General features: G+C 39.8%; 1 protein-coding gene across 13 annotated transcripts in view; it reads right to left on the bottom strand.

Moving 5' to 3' along the window:
* Positions 1-18,164, bottom strand: part of msi2b (musashi RNA-binding protein 2b) — a 260,618-nt gene that overhangs the window by 115,954 nt on the left and 126,500 nt on the right. The gene's annotated exons all lie outside the window — the stretch shown is intronic.

The raw sequence follows: 18,164 nt of genomic DNA, 5'->3' as shown, positions 1-18,164 counted from the left end.
GGCAGCAGCATCCACCATAATATCATCCCTCATCATGTCCAATAAAGCCACACACAGACAGACAGCATTTTTCCTTCACACATCTCTGAAAAACAGATCTCCAGACGCCCTCTTGCTTTCTATAACTCTGAAGAAATGCTCAAAAAACAGAGTGAGACATGCTCATTTAGCCTGTGATTTTGTCTTGGGAGAAAAAATAAATAAAAATAAATAAGCGGCAGACAGGAACAAAGGGGGAACACTCTGCACCGTTCGCTCCCTGGTTATGGTCTCTAGGTAAGTGTAACGGTGTACCGAGGAGGCTTGATGCTGTGCAAGGGGGGGGGGGGGGGAAAGATGTGCGCACAAGCACGCGTCTGTGTTTTTCATGGGAGGGTGACAAAGCTTCGGGAGGAGATGGGAAGAGACAAGAATAGGGGTCTCACTCAAGCCGAACTGTCTGATTGGATAAAGAGAAGTGCCTGGCAGCCAGGCAGACTAGCGCTGGCACACTGCTCATGCCACCCTCTTGCCACACATTTGGCACACAAGACGTTGGCACAGCTTGCAGAGCCCGGTTACTCACTGCACGGCTCACAGGCCACATGCGACTCTAAGGCACTTTATTTTCACCTCCCAAAAATATTTCCAATTTGCCAAATATAGCTGGCAACAGCTATGGATTTTAAGTAACCCATTTATGTATTATATCTAATTTTAACGCATTTCAGTCACCCATTATTACACAACACGGTGTATGTACATCTTATATTATAAAGTGCCACTTTGTCACTTCCTGCGAGAGTACATCAAACTCAGCACCTGAAGTGGGCAGAGACTGTGTTGAGGATCAGAACTTACAGGTGGATGCTGGTGTAGAGGTGAGGCTTATAAAATCCTAAAATCCTGGTGTGAATTAGAAGTGCAGCAGCAGCTTTGGCAGAGGAAATCAAAAGACGGATCCAAAAAGGGTGCTTTGGTTATGTGATGCAGTGAGTAGAGAGTGCAACTTGCACCATCAATTACCATGAATAACAAGAAAACAGTATGTCAGAGCCATCTTGTTTATTTTGATGTGTCATCATCTTTGAGGAAACTTGTTGGGTAAAGCTAACGTCCAGCATTACTAACCGAAGTAGGAAAAAGTCATAAAAAATAAGGCAAATAGTCCACGTGAAGTTAAACATCTAAAGGAAAATTAGAAAATGTGACATTAAATATGGAGATAAATTCACCAGTGCTGAGTAACCGTGGTAGTGTAACTTTCAACTTAGTCATTCATTTCGCTGGACTGTTCCCTCTGTTGACACAACAAACACAGAAGTATGCAGCAAAAACAATGACGTTTTGCTGTGTCTCTAAAAAAAAAAAAAAAAAAGTGCTATCTGATGACTGTATGGTGTGACAACATATAAAAGTATTGTACAAATAAACAGTCGCCGAGCAATATCACCTGCAGCGACAGTTTTATACACAGACATTTATAACGTCACATGACCTAACCTCTGTCTCTCGCCAGGTGATATAATGAAAATCACATTAAAGTGAGAGGAAGTGGGATAACTGGGATTGATAGCGCGGAGGGTTGTGATTTAATTGTCAGAATCTGAAGGAGAAAAGAGAAACTTCTGAATGATTTTTTTTCTGCAGTACAGTAACTCCGTTGTTACATTTGGTAACTAGCCTGATAATTACACTGTCCTGGAATAAAATGTGAGAAAAATTTGATCCAAGACTCAATTATTTTTTTGCTGGATTTCAGCTCATAACACCAGTAACAGTTTGTCATATATCCACATTTGACAGTGCAAAAGCTCCGCTGCGGAGCAAAGATGGAATGGCATGTTTACCAACTATGGTAAACGTTTAAGTTGACAAGCGTGGCTGACAGCTTGTGATCCTTTACATGGGAGACAGAAATTTATAGCATTTGACTTCTGTCCTCTAGTATCTGTAATATTAAAACAGCCAAAGGAGTCACTTCTGCATGCATCAGTAGAAGTGTAGAGAAAATGGCCAAGCTGAGAATATTCAGTTTTCTTCAAGACTCAAAGAAATGAAGGCGCCTGCTTCAATCACAACTGTTCTGACAGAGATTGATTAGTAACAATTTTGTGAAGTCTACTCTGTGATTCAGTGTCGAGATGAAACTCATCAAAATGTAAAATGATACCCACCAGCACCTGCAAAAATAACGCACAACGTAACACTATTTGTGACACTCACGCGGTTTCTATACACGTATGTATTAAGTTTGTTTTGTTAGGTAACTAACTATATTCACTTAATTTGCTGTTGCTATGACAATAGACAAGTGAGCCTGAGTGTTTGCTTCCACAGTATCATCAGCCATCAAGCACCATGAGCCCTACATACAGTACGACACCACATTCAAATATTTGTGATATTGATAGTTCTGCTACTGTAAAGCCACTTACAGCCTGAGGGCAGAAATGCTGTTACTTTGTAAAAATGAACTGAGGTCTATTAAAGGAAGTGTATGTATTATATAAATGTGTGAACTGTGTTGTTGTGACATTATTAGAGGAGGACCATCCTGTCAGCGAGACCCATACAACAAAGAACACAGATTCACAGTGAAGCACCGATGGGCACTTTAACAATGTGCACATCATGTGAGGGTCACACTCCAGCAGGTCATACAATACAGTCTCCCCTCTCTCTCTCTCTCTCTCTCTCTCTCTCTCTCTTTCTCTCTCTCTCTCTTTCTCACTCTCTCTCTCTCTCTCTCTCTCTGCCACTTGCAGAGTCTATAGAACCATCTCCCGTGCTTCAGGGCTTTTCAATGTAGTTATTCAAGCAGAACACAACTGTGTGCCTCCATCTGATAGAAGGTTAAGGACCTCTTCACTGCTCACAAAAAAGCCCGCCACACAGAGGTGAGGCCAAGCTCACCTCAGGGAAGAAATCTTTCTCTGTCCTCCTCCTCCTTCTCTTTCACTCTTCCTTTTCTCCTGGCTCGGTGAAAAGAAAGGTTCAAAGGATAATGGCTGTCTTATCACTATGTAAAAGGGGAATGGGAACTCCAGCGAAGTGCCTGGCCTTTTGTGACAATGAAGAAAAGAGCAAAAGTCTATTTCACTGTGGTATATGCACTGGAACAGTCCATGACCACTTAAAAAGAGAAGGCTACTGGAAGGCTGTCGGGGGGGGGGGGGGGGGGGTGAAGGTGGGGGGGGGGGGGGGGGGGGGGGGGGGGCAGAAGGCCGGGCAGCTCTTTAACTAAAACTGCAGCGAACACATCTGAACCAAATAACCTCATCCTTAGGAAAGGGGAGTATTTATGATATGTGAATTGTTGGCTTACCAGCAACTTAACTTTTACTCACATCTCAGAGGTTTGTAATTCAATACAGGTGCCCCTTTTTTTGTTTGGATCCCTTTCTGTAAATTGAGATTTGATTCAGCAAGTATTAGCTTAAACTGTACATCCATTAAATAAACATGTAATACTGCTCCATATTCTAATATTAAACATGTAAAATATAATAATAATTATTAGTATAATTGTGTATAAACTAACATAATTCATACACATTAGTAAATGAAACAGTCTCAACAAGTAGTACCAGTGGTGAGGCTACAGTAGCATCAGTAACAGTAATAGTACTAACAGTGACAGCAGCAGTAGAAGTGCTAGTACCAATTTAAACTTCTTGGTACTGGCAGGCAGTGAAAGCTGTGGAAGTGGGTGGGTTGGGGAAGTGAGTGAGAGAGTTTGAGTGGCAGGGTTGAGTGGGTACATTTTTATTACTTCTGATGGTCTTTATAATTTCTTGGAGTCCGGCAACTTCGACTTTGCTGTAAAGGCATCAATTCATGCTAATAAAACTTACATTTGCGAGTGAGATGGCTCATGAGGTGGTGTCCCTTCGGTGTCGGGTCAGTGTTTAATGCTAAAAGAGTTGGCACGACTAGCTGCAGCCTCCAAAGTTGGTGCTGAAGTGGCTGGTGGAAAGGTTCTGTAGCTTTTTACGGGTGGTTTGATAGATTAGCAGTGGTCCTGCAGTGTTTAATGCAGCTTTGGACAGTTAACAGACTTAGTTTTTCACTTGAGAAAATTGTCCCTCTGTCACTGGAGCAAACAAAGTTTAGGTTAGCTCAATTTGGACGTTTTGTACTGTAGCTCAGTTAAATAGCAACATTTCAAGTCACACACACAAAAAGCGGTAACACAATAGCAGCACAGGTGCCATATTTTTCATTCAAAACATCAAATTTCACCCAACAGCATATACAAGCTTATTTGTGGTGTACAATACTACTACTTTGAAAGTAATGGAGCTTGGTGGCAGACCTGGGATGACTCAGATGAACCCTGTGACACCGCATAAACCTCACATTATACCTCCTGTGTGCTTCTACCATGGGCCATATGGTACCTGATTCTGGAGTGACAATTTGATGAAAACTCGAGAACGTGTGAGCTTTGCAGGAAATGCAGTAGATTCAAGCGAAAAAACTGCATGTGGTCAGTCAACGTAGGAGCAACGTGACATCGGAGCCCTATATCACTCCTTTACCACCCTGGAAAAAAAAGATTTATCCTGTTCCTGTCATATAGCATGAGACTTAACTCCACACCAGGTGCAACCTCTTTGTCTGTATCAATACCACCAACAAATCCATATGTTTGCACAACCTCAGAAAAATACATGATAATTCAAAAAAGGGTTGCTGAATGATGAATTATGTATCAAAGGACAAAGGCATCAATAAAGGCTAATGTGCTCTGTTTTTGGACAGGAAAACAGCAGAGGTGCCAGGTGACAGGGGGAGATTTAAGAGCTCTGGAAATGAATTATGACAGCGATTTAGATAGGTGTCAAATGCACATTTACATTCAGCTCACGGCTGAAGGCTAGCAGAAGAGCTTCCCTGCAATTTGGGGGTGACACTGATATAGATCATATCTGATGCCAAAGGAAGTGAGGCCTGAACCACAGACAGTGACCTGGGACTGTTTGTGCCCATCCTTTTGTTGGGGCTTTGGGCAGTGTTTTGAGCTGGAACATGGCAGGGAAGCTTTGTGCTGCTTGTATTGGGTGCACAGAGGTTTCTTTCTCACCTCCATCCGGTACACTTACTGTGAACTTTACTTTTACCTATAAGTGGAAAGATCTGCACAGCGTGTGTACGTGTTAGGCAATTTTGGTATCAATGTTGGTGTCAAGGATTACTGAGATTACACCGCCAACACCAAGGCACAGTCAGTATTTGCATGGAATCACTAAGCGATGCACAAAAGAGCAGATCATTTTAAAAAGCTTATAAACTACTTTTGCCAACATGTAGCCAATCCAAGTTAAACAAATCCTGGTAGGTATACCTGTAGTAGAATAAAATTGTTTACATTTTTAGTTCCAACTACTTGACTGTGGTATGAATTACTGTCATCCAAAATACAACTGTACACAATGACACATGAGATTATTGTGCTGTGTAATGAGATATTCACATATTTGGCATGGGATAGGGATGTCAATTATCAATGAATTATTGATTAATCAACAATAACAATTTAAAGAAGAAGTTAACTGTTCAAAAATGTACTGTGGGTTTGGTGTAGTACCAGGTGGTGTCACTGGGTGTGTGTGCTGACCATCTGTAAGGGTGTCTGTACAAAGTGCCTTCCAAGGATGAGAAGTAATCACATCTTGCTGTGCTCACTGTGGCCGATCTGAGAGCTAGCTAACTTCCTTGACTGAGTAACCAGTTGGTACATTTCAGTGACTCTTGCAACATAAAGTAACTGTGAAAATCCCATCAAGCTGTTCAGTGGCTGTCCAGTTTCGCTAGCTATCCAGAGGCTCGTGCTAATGCCAAACTATGCGCTTCAACAGAACCAGTTCAGCAGCTGATCGCAGGCTGACAGCAGACAGCATCGCTGCTAATATGGTGCCAACGTTGGGGACGAGCGGTACTTTTCAACAACATCCCTCCACTTGTCCCAGAAATTCAGAAATGTTACACACATTTACAAAACTACTTGTGGATTGCAACATCAGATCGATTAATTAAAAACAAACAAGGGAGCTCTTTGGCTATAGATGGCAAAAAATAATCCCCTCAGTATTGGCTGTGGCATCAAATAAATATGTTTGTCAATTGGCACAACACAAACCTCAAGAGTCATGATGGAATACGTGTAATAAGAACCACTTCTGTCCTAGATGCACTCTAGAGTAAAATCACATATTGAGCAGAGAGACCACTGTTAAACTAGAGGACCCAGTTTTAAGCCTCCTTGTTGGCAAGCATCCGTATTCCTTAAGTGTCTCTGAGCAAGAGACTGCATCCCTGCCTTCTCCAGGGGCAGTGGTCTATAGCTGAACCTGCATCAAGGCCTTGCTGTCGAGGGGGTAAAGGAGGTAAAAAAAATCCCTACAGGGATCAATGACATATCACATTATTATCATTACCATTATGACAGATAAGGGTCGTGGTCAAGGAGAAAGCTCAGCTGGCACTGCCCCTTCATCAACACTCTGTTCGCAGTGTAGAGCATCTAATATTCTATTACACGAATGGCAATTAACAGAGAAATGATAGCGACCCAGTGACAATGGACAAATTTGTGACAACCCTTTCAATTGTTCTTTTGTAGAGGAAATCTATATCATTGTCTGGGAACGTTGAGCTGCAATGTGCTGCAACCACGCTTGAGCGCTTTTACAAGTGGTGGTTTAACGAGGAGCAGAGGGCAAAATTTTAGCTGCCTATAAGCTCTTGCAATTACACAGGGGGGCAAAAGGGACACTGCTCTTAAGCGCGAGCCTAGATGGACGGGCTATTTTTTCAGTTCTACAGCGGTGGCCAAGCCAGCTATGTTTAATGTGGAACACAACCTTTTTCTTTCCCAGAAGGAATATTCCCTATTATAATAGATGAATGGCAACCCTCACCAGAAGTGATAAAAATGCATGGCTAGAGTGCAAACTTAACACACACACACACACACACACACACACACACAAAATGATACAAAAAGCACAGTGATGTAGGGTGAAGATGCGCTTATCTGCCTTCTGCCCTGTGGCCTACACCATTTTTCCTTTTTCTTATATTAAATATGCTCGTTTTAACGATTCTTCTAGCAAGACATGATTCTTCAACTGGTTTGTAACTATTATTTATAACAAATGGAAATTTACATGCTGATTTAATGCAACATTTTTTATCATATATTTTTTACAGTTGAAATAATAGAGAGAAACAGAAGAAGGGGGGTAGAAATATGTAACAAAAGTACTGAGCGGGAATGACACCAGGATTACAGTTACTACTTGGCCACAAGAACGCGCCAGTAATGCAACATTTTAAAGGATATGGTTGGTGATTTTCAATATTTTTCTTATTGTCAACAAATCTCATGTGCAGAGCCAAACCAACAATGAACTGATCCTACAAGTATTGTGTGAGTATCCAAAGCCTGATATATCGTATCCCTCTGTGCCGTAGAGCTCCGTTGTTGTCCAAAAACTATTAAAAACACATCAATGAGCCACACGGCTGCACTGGGTGACATGTTTCTTCACCCAAGAAGAGTATGATTACTGTAGCTTGTTTAGAAACAGAGTAATAACAGCGATAAGATCGTACGGCAGACACCACTAAGCATGTGCCGGAATGTGGTTCTTTGAAAAATTTATAATGTAGTACAAACATATTTTAGGAATGACTGAAAATCTTACATGTCCTATATTGTAGGGTTTTTCAAAGTCTACTCCCTTTGCACTCCCCTTCAACTCCCTTGCACCACCCTGGGGAGGCAGCCTCACAGTCCTCTGGTAAAGTATATTGTATCTGATTATACTATGAATGAAACCCACTGCTATTTTTATTGTTCTGAGCTGTATACAGTATGGCAACAAAACGAGAATGAGTTTACAGGGTTAAAGTACACGATTCATCTATTTTTTATACCTAATTACCGAAAAATGAGAACAACAGAAAAACGTGATTCTGGTGTTTTTCAGCAGCCATCCGACAGAAATTCTTGTGTACGTAATTATTAATGATATACACCATGGGCTGAATGTCAACACTTATTCCAGTAACTTTCCTTCATGTTGACATTAACAAAATGGCTTGAGAGAAACACTTGAGGAAGACAATTCCTCAAATCTGTCAGGATTACATATTTATGAGGTCCCCTGCTCAGCATCCAAGGAGGTCGCTATGGTGATACAAACTGATGTATATTCTAACAATGAACTTTGTGTGTCAAAGAATGCCTCAGAGCATTGTTGAAATGGTTAGAACAGATCCCACCACGCTGCTCTGTGCAGCTTAGAGATCAGCAAATACACAATTAAAAAGGCAGTCATGCTGAGGCCACTCTAATCAATGTACTGTTACAAAGAAATGTAATGAAAGGATGATGGAGTGATGCCTTCAGGAGGCTGCTATATTGTTAGGGCAGACCGTAACACTGTTGTGGCAAGACAATATTTTATTAGTACATCTCTACGCCTGCCCGAGTCACCCTCAGAACAAAAACGCGGGTTAAAAATGAATCATATTTAGACACACTTTTCCTGTAAACAAACCATATTTCTAGTAAATACTATTTTATGGCTGCTTTACTCTGAAGTAATACCAATTATGTGTTATACAATTGTATTACAATCATCCAGGGAGCCTTGTTTACCTTACATTTTCTTGCTTTGAGGTGAGATTACAATTAAGGCCGATTTTGTCTGGTTCCATCCTGCCATCTGTGTGTATATAGTATAATTTGAAAAAAAAAAAGCCTTTACCTTTTTCTATAGTATAAAAAGTCAGCTTAAAACAGAAGCGGAAGGCTCCAGGTCTGAAAAGTGAAGCCAATATGGAAGTGCCTTAAACCTGCATTCTTTCTAATGGCCAGCAGGGGGTGACTCAACTGGTTGCAAAAAGAAGTCTAACTGTATAGAAGTCTATGAGAAAATGACGCTAATTCTCACTTGATTTATTACCTCAGTGAACATTTTCCTAATGAGTTCATGGTCTCAATCGCTAGTTTCAAGTCCTCTTCAATACAGCATGATGTTCGTTTTGTAAATTATGGTCCCATTTAGAGTAAAATATACGATAAAGCAGGATATGCTTTAGGGTGTGCTAGCTTGTGATTAATAAGCCGCTGCCACAGTGACTATGTTGATTATGTACGTTACGGATCGCAACCCCACATTAGAATAGGTGTATAGGTGTAGCTGTTACTATTTCACTGTGTTTTCAGCTTGTGAAAGTTAATTGTAACGTTTTGGTCGCCTAAAAAAATTCTTGTTAAGCATTCAGTTGTACTATTAAGACCCTCTACAGAGTTGGCTGTTCAGTTTATCTGATAAGTGCATTTTGTTTTAAGCCTGTTTTTTTGCTAGCCAAAACTAGCATTAGCATTATCACAGTTAACCCAGAGCTGCTAAATCTCACGCATTGACCGTGAGAGTCACACAACTGACACTTTTCACACGCTCTCAAGCCACACATCCATTTTCTCATGCAGTGAAAAACAAATTCATAAGTTATAACCTTGCGGTGTGAAAAGAGGACACACAAACCAATGGGTGGCATCATTGTGACTACATTATTTTTCTACAGTCTACGCTCAGGACAGATTGGAGACGAGGCTTAGAGGTGATGTATTGCTCGTTTAAAACTGCCACTTTGACCCTTTTACATAAAACAGGAAATCATTTATAAGGTTCTTCCTTCCTGTATGAATGGACTCAGTATGTTGTGGGGCCTGGCCTTGCGTTTGGCCTCACAGAGGCATGTCCACACAGTTGAGCTCAGTATGCTTGAGGAAGTAGGCCTTGGCCTCGTCCATCAATCCGCTTGTCTTCCTTTGCCAAGCTGCAGGGAACTACCCATTATGGAGTCATTTTATTAATAGGGCCCCTTTCCTCTCCGCCACACACACTTGCAGAGTGCCTCCTCATTCTGTCAGAATGGAGTATGCCTGCGAGCCACCTCCATGAAACTACTGCACCAGGGCCCTCCCTCATTCTCCCATGTGAAAGCTCAGGCTGGGAAATATTGTGCTTTCAAGCTAAAATAGTATTTGGAGAGGTGAGCAATCCCTAAGCCCTAGAGCAAACAGTTTAACATTGAGGACTTATTTAAAATGATGTCCTTCCTCCTGCAAAGCCAATCAGATTTCTCTTTTAGTAGACACACACACACACAAGAAACACATTTTACAAAAATTGCCCCTTCTTCACTCCTCCTTGTTAATGTAAATATAGCTGCAAGCAGCAATGACTGGAGGGCAGAAAAAGGTCAGAAGATACTATGAAATGTGTGGGGTGTGAGAGCACATTTTAATATAGAATAGTATCATTCATTTCCAATCATTCTCACATGCCATTTATAATCTAATTGGTTAATATTTAATGTGCTTATTTGGAATTAAAATATTCTGACAGTCAACATCTCTTTAACTGTCTTCTAGTCTTTGGTGATGCTTTCTGGATTTTGAATGCACAAGCAGTAATAGTGTAACAGTAATGTCTGCTGACTGACACATGAAGGTGCCGCCAATGTTTAAATCCTTCCTTCTTCAAGAACCCCCTGAGATACATATCCCAATGTCTTTGAGGCATAAAGCAGCCCCATAAAACATTGATTATAAACAGTTTCTACATGGAAATAAATGTTTGTTTAATTACCTGCTTGCTCAGGGTATGGATTTAGAAGCTTTCCATCTTTTAGCTCTAGTCAAAAATCAACGTGCAGAAAATAAGCATTGTGGGGGAGTCAGTGGACATGCCTCAGTGACTCACAGAAAAACTGTCTTAGGAAGTTTTCAGCCAGTTCACTGTTCACTCATCCATCCATCTATCCATCTTTTAGTCTTCATTTAACTGTCTGCATAGAGTTCGGTGAAATGAATACCAATAACAATGCAATGCAAGTACGAATGCTACATATTAAGACTAACAGTGATAAAACTAAATTTATAGTTAATATTACTAATTAAAATGTAAATGTAATGTAATTGTCAATACTAATGGTTATTACAAATTACTAATACTTGTGCTACTCCTTACAATAATCAAGGCTTTTTCTTTCTTTTTTTTTTTAAATATGCACATATCACACCTTCATTCTATTTATAAATGCAGTATTAAATATATACGGTTATTCCATGCAATGTCAAAAATATGTTGGTGCAGTAATATGGTTTTTGAAATCAATAGTTCCATCATACTCTGTGTTTTTTAGAAGACGCATGTTAATAATTCTGAGTGTACCTAGACACGGGGGAAATCCACGCAGCCTCAGCAAATATGGAACATTTCAGTCACACATTTGGCAACAGAAGGAACAAACATGTTCAGATTCAGTCAGCTTACTAATGAAATGAGAAGTCCCTGCACCACAAAGTAAAATACCTATGACATCTGTTTATGAAATACTAGTTTAACTTGATTCTTTCAAGGGACGAGAAATTAACCTAGTCTGAAAGAGAGCATGCCGTTCTCTGTGAAGTAGTGCCTCTGCTCTTTTTCACAAGCTGCGAGTCGAAGAGATGGCCTTGAGTTGAGTAGGTCGATTTCAGCTCTCTTTGTTGGCGGTGAGAATACTCAGGAATGTAAAGGGCTCCTACTGCACCTTTGCCTGAGCTTTAACTAAATGACACAGCTAGTGATGCCTTTGAATAACCATCTAGAAAATAAAATTTAATAACATTCTTGCCGTATTCATGAATCAGTGAAAGCGCTTGATCGCAGTATGCTCTGATGTTCACAGGTCTGATGAACATAAATCTCTCTTAGGAGACAAGGTGTGTATTATGTACTTTGATATCAATAGGTGAACAAGGGGGATAAAATGAGCTGCTAGCTTGAGTTGAATAGCATTCATTTCACTCACAATGGCCACTGTCCCTAATACCTGCAGTGTTTTACTTAGATTAGGCTTAAGCTTTTTTTAAAGGCCATTTCAATAATTTGACATTTCTGCCTAGAATGGGAGAGAATGAGCACTGATAAAAAACTTTTTTTTTTTTCTCCTCCTTTTCATGCAAAACACTTTCATCTGTCATTTCGTGATAGCCCGTCTCTCTTTGTCAGCATAAATACGGGAGCCCCTATTTGAATATGGTTACACATCCCTCTATTTATTAAAGCTTGGATTAACATGACAGGAAGTTTTGTCTGGGGGCTCTTTAAGATGGCTCAGAGAGGCAATCTGGTGACAGTAATAGGATCCAGCTAATATACTTGACTGATGCTCCTTTCCCAGTGTTATAAAGCAGAACAATGGGAGTGGGGTTCTGGGAGTGAATACATTGTGTTTTGTAATAGTGTGTGTGTGTGTGTGTGTGTGTGTGTGTGTGTGTGTGTGTGTGTGTGTGTGTGTCGGGGGGGGGGGGGGAGACGAGGGTGCGCTAATCAGCCAGAATACCATCACTTAGCAAATATACGGGCTGAAGAAATAAAAATACTAAAAGGTCACAGAGCAATTCCATCAGGACAACTATGCTACAATTAACTGAATAGACAAAGGCTCTGACATTAGTGAGCTCTATAATAAATGTTTTACCCCAGTGTCTGGGAGTTTGTAGAGATTTGTTAAAGGTTGGCTTTAAAAAAATATACAGAAATCCTTTTCATTATCTCCTTCAACCAGCCAAGTCCTTCTAGAGTTATTATCTTTTGCTCTGATGTAAGGTGCTAAGAGAATACTGGTTCTACTAAGTACAGCCACTTGCTCTCTGTTTATTGAAGGTATTTTAATGTAGACATTATACTGTTGTATTTTTGTTTGTGTAAATAAGGATCTGATAAGCTACGATAAATCTATTAAATAACTATTATAAAATCAATGATGGTGAAACACAAGAACACTTTCTATGCAGAAGGAATACATAAATATTTTACAGTTGTAGTCTGCTTTCAGTTATACTTTAAAAAAAATATTCAGAGTGTATCACACACCCCTAATGTACCAATAGTGCATCTCTGCTTATCTTGTTTATTTTTGCACATGTGTTACTGTTATTTATGACTTTATGACTTTTATTTGGCAGGCTCACAACAGAAGTCACTATGATCCATGTTTTTTCTGACGTTTTTCTGTGGTAAGATATATTGCTGTCAATATCAGTATGCTGAGAGCTACTTGCTTATAGACATTTCCATATGTCAGAATGCCGCTATGGTTGGACAGTGTGTGTGTGTGTGTGTGTGTGTGTGTGTGTGTGTGTAAGCTGGGTTAGCAGATCAAACACACATCTGTTTGAGAGATAGAGGGGAATCTGTGCTTCCCCCCCAAACCTCTCAATACTAATTAACGATCCACTGATAATGGCCAAATGCCAACTGTCATTAGTACCCAACACAAAACAAGTACACAGATGTAGATGTGCACACACTCAAATACAGATTCTATGCCGTCACCCCCACCAGACCACCACAAGCCATCTGTGGATAAGGTATATTAATACCATGTTCTCTATTTCCACCCATTTCTCTGCGAGAACCCCCACCAAGGAAAAAAAAACTGAGGTAAAATCAGCCTGTGTAAAGTCAAATAAAAAAAAAAACTACATTACTCATATCATATAGTCACCTAAAGCATGTGATTGCAATCTGATCTGCACTGTGTAAGAGCTGATAGTAAGGTATGACTGTTAAACAGACTGCTCGCGTTTACACTGTATGTTTAAAGACATGAATGACAACCTCAATTCTTGAATAGACCTTTGACTTCTTCACTGATAGTGCCATTTGCATGCTCTCAAGCAGTGTGCTCAGTAGAAGCGTCTGACAGCTATCTTTGATTTTATTTGGCGAGGATTTCAGCTATGCCTGCACTCTAAGAAATGAAACTTGGATGTTGTTTGCATTACATAGCTGTTTTATGGTGAAACTACTACAGTTTTGGCCATCAAAACAAGAAGGTATCAATGCATTAACATAATAATGTCAGGTTTCAGGAATACATAATTGTGCTGATTTGAAGCTACATAATCATGTTATTTTAAATGTATTGCAAACTTTATTGCTGAATAAAGAGTGTCCCTGAGCGCTTTGCGTACTTCTCCACACATATGTAGTATGTGCAAGTTAGCAGCCATTTTCTATTGATGTTGCGACTGGACCATGTGCTTACAGTGATTGGTTGAACGTTTTTATTACAATCTACAGAAATCCATCGATTTTGTAGGTAAGTATGTGAATTATTTCAACAATATAATTTAGCTAGCTTAACTCTCACACTATAAAATGATGTTCCCCTGCTCGTGTTTGTCTTGTAAGAGAAAATCTAACAAAGGCAGCAAAATATGACACGTTACTCCAAGGTGTTTGAATAGCATTTTTGTTAAACGCTCAGTGAGCACTTTATTAGGAACACCTGTGCAATCTAATGCAATCTGCCAGATCTCCACGGAGGTCACGTGGCTCAGGTCCTATTGTGTTCTGGTGGCACCTGGAAGCTGCTTGGCGTCCTCTTCATCACATTCTTCATCATAAATCCATTATAACTTTGTTATCCTGTTCAAAGCTGTATTCTGTAATTTGTGTTCTATTCTGTACACACATCTTTTGCGCATCTGTCCGTCCTGGGAGAGGGATCCTTCCCGTGTTGCTCTTCCTGAGGTTTCTTCCATTTATTTCCCTGTTAAAGGGGTTTTTAGGGAATTTTTCCTTATTCGAATCGAGGGTCTAAGTACAGAGGATGTTGTATTGCTGTACAGACTGCAAAGCCCCCTGAGGCAAATCTGGATTTGTGATATTGGGCTATACAAATAAAATTGATTTGACTTGAGTCCAATACAACAGCTCTGCCATAAATTCTACTTTTATGAAGCTTATACATTTTCAGTTTTTGTTGACATTGTCAGAAAGGTGATAATTCTGCTTGATTTTTATTATTGAGGTTGTAGTGGATAGAGAGTGTTACTAATATTTTGCCAACTTTATGTATGTTAGTGGGGTAGACAAAATATCAGGAATACTTTTCAATATATGTACTCCAGTACACCACCACCACTCACTATGACTTCAATAATCAACATAAAGTAGAATTATCACCTATGTATCACCTATGTATCCTATGTTATGTTTTTAACACTGTTACACTTTGAGTTTCATTGGAAATGAAAAGTGCAGTACAAATTAAATGCATCATTATTTATTATTACTAAGTTACCTAACAGATGAACCGCAGAGCTGAAAAGCAGTTTCTTTGGAAACGAAACTCAGCGACTCTGCAACTCAGCAACTCAGCAACTTCATAATATGGTCCCTTGTGATCAGTTCCTGACATTAGGCTGAAATTAGGCCAGCACTGAAAATTGTCAGGAATATGTCCTAAAAGGGCTTTGCTGCAATATCAGTGAAAAGCTTGACACCCTCATAAAGGAGTATTTGGTAAGATGCATCATAGAGTATGAACTATAGTCTATCCAAACATTTTTGATGAGAGTCATGACAACATAGATATGTACTGAATGAGACATTTTACAATGTGAAAATCAACTTGTTTCTGTTCCCTGGTTGACAATCTACATAATGGTATATTTTTTTCTAAATTAGCTCAAACATCATTGTGCAGCTTCCGTGCTCACACTTGCAAGGAGGTGTGCTCTGCACAGTAAGTCTTGAATAACTGTAGGTGTGCTGAAATGTCAGCTTGTGGAATTAAGTCTGTGCTGCACAACTGTCAAAGTGCTCCTGCCTCTTTGCAAATTTTTATTCTTGTTCGCTGCCTACAGCTCAAACATGTCTTTGGAATTTATGCACTCTTATTTCTTACTGGTAAATCAACTGGGCACTTTTTCAGGCAGAGTTTAGTGAGACCTGTTCCTACTTGTGTCCACTGTATTTGTGGGTTGTGCTCAATGGGTTTGGCCAATGCTGACAGCGCAAGTCCAGATCTTCCATGTTCTAGTTTGAGATGAAATAATAAGTTGATTCATTCAATTAGTCGACAGACCAAAGTAATTGGCAACTATTTTAATCATATTATTTAAGATATTTGCAATCCGTAATTCCAAATTTTTTTCACCTTTGGGTTTTGGACTGTTGTCTTCAAATATTGGGCTTTGGGAAATTCTTATGGCCACTTTTTTACTATAGTCTGACAATTTATAGACATTTTGGAAATCAATTAGAGTAATTCATACTGAAAATGACAGCTGCAGTCCTAGTTCTTATAAACAGATTCTAATTGATACTTTGTTCCTTGTTACTTCCATTTTGAGGATATTGATAGTGCAAGAAGAGAAATGGAAGAAATGGTCTTAGGAATCTGTCATTTGACATGATGGAGCAGAGCAGACAGATCCCCCCCCCCCAGCATGTTGCCATCATAATTCAGGAAGTGGAGGTGGTGAGGGATCTTAGAGATGTGGCAAATGGGTGTGCAGTACAGCTTGGCCTGACATGCAGTCCAAACTTGAGCTCCTTTAAGGATCTGAAATATACATATGAATTTCTTCAAAAAGTGTTGATGGAGTTGTGCTTTCAGGCTTTCCACAAAGGTCCAAGTCCTCAAAAATAGACAACATGAATAATCTCACCTGTAATCGATGAGACTGTGAACCTTGGATTAGTTTCAGTGAACAATTGTTAACTGAGTATCTTTGGACTCTTCATTGGACCAAAAAAGCAATTTCAACAGTTGTGACATTTGTTTCCAGCTCCTCAGTTTTGAGCATTTGATGATGTTTTGTCACATCAAACTAAAAATGTTCAGTTTCTAATTTGTTAGTATTTGCTGATATTTGTGTTATGTCACTGCAAACTGAGCATTTTTACATTTTGGACTGCTGGCTAAACAAAAGATCTCTACACACAGAATATTGTTTTTTTATGATTTTTGTCATCCATCAACCAGAACTGCCAAACATTTGCTGTAATTTGTTACTCATTGCAGTTGCCTGTTTTCATATCACTGTAAACTGAGCGCATGTGCATTTTGGACTGCTGGCCTGGCAGAAAAAAGAAATCTAGTTTTTCAGTTGTGAGCATTGGCTGTTTGGATTGGATGTTTGAACGCACGAAAATGGCAAACTGATCAAATTGGGCTCTAGTAATTCATGACTTTTTACTGTACACTATTAAATAAAGTCAGGTGAAGTAAAATTACTTAAGTTATATTTATTTCACTCACTCACATTGATGGAGCATGTAGTGTTCAGTCATGTTTAATACAATCAACAAAATCCTACAACATTAATACAACTCAGCTGTGTTAGGTAAATTTGACATAACTGTGTTTAGTGAATCAAACCTAAGTGTCTTCAGTAAATTCAGCATTAGTGTGTTGACTTAATTCCACATAACTGAATGATGTAGCATTTAATTAATACAGTTTGGTGAGATTTGTTTGACAGTATTTAGTAATGATCAATTCTCTATTCTTGTTCTCATTTATTTAACTGAGTTATGTGGGTCTGGTTGACATAACTAAATTAAGTAAATGTAACATTTCATTTCTTAGAGTGTGTCTCTAAAAGGATATGCCGCCCACTCTCTCTGTCTCTTGCGTGATTTCTCCCTCCCTGTATCTGTCACTCTCTGCCTTGGTGACAGGGTCAGATAGAGAGAGCAAAGTGGTGAGAGGTGTGACAGTGTGAGCAGATGAGGGTCTCCCTGTATGGAGGCCCCCAGCATGACACCCATCACAGCTACCCAGACAGCCGCCAGTTGGTCCGAATAATGCCACCCACACTGGCTCCAGCTGGGAGTCCAGAGGCCACATGGAGGCCAGAAGCGACTAGACCACCAGGAAAAGATTGATATTTCAGTCCTACTATTGGTAATCAAAATGAGCTGTCATTAACGTCCATTAAAATCTCAAAACAAAATACTCAAGGATAACACAGAGGACATACCACACTGACAATCATGTTAGCTTTATACATTTCTACGGTGTGATATTTTGCTGCCTGTTGTACTGTGTTTGATAGGTATTTGTACATACAAATGACAACAGCTACAGGGAATGCATCAACCTAAAATTCTTCCCTGAAAACCAGACTGGAGCCTTGTCTTGTCTCGTCTCTCCTCCTCTCTCCCAGTGCAGCCTGCCTGCCGCCATCTCACGACAGCATCTCTCCATCTCTCACAGCCCTCTGATCTCTGTGTCAACAGGCGACACCAGCAGCTCACACTAACTCAGCATGCATCAGCCCATCTGCAAGGCAAACCGTCTACAAATGC

Source organism: Thunnus albacares, chromosome 13, assembly GCF_914725855.1.
Source record: "Thunnus albacares chromosome 13, fThuAlb1.1, whole genome shotgun sequence".
NCBI classification, from domain to species: Eukaryota; Metazoa; Chordata; class Actinopteri; order Scombriformes; family Scombridae; genus Thunnus; species Thunnus albacares.
The sequence above is the reverse complement of the archived record's forward strand: the minus strand, read 5'-3'. Positions and strand labels throughout refer to the sequence as shown.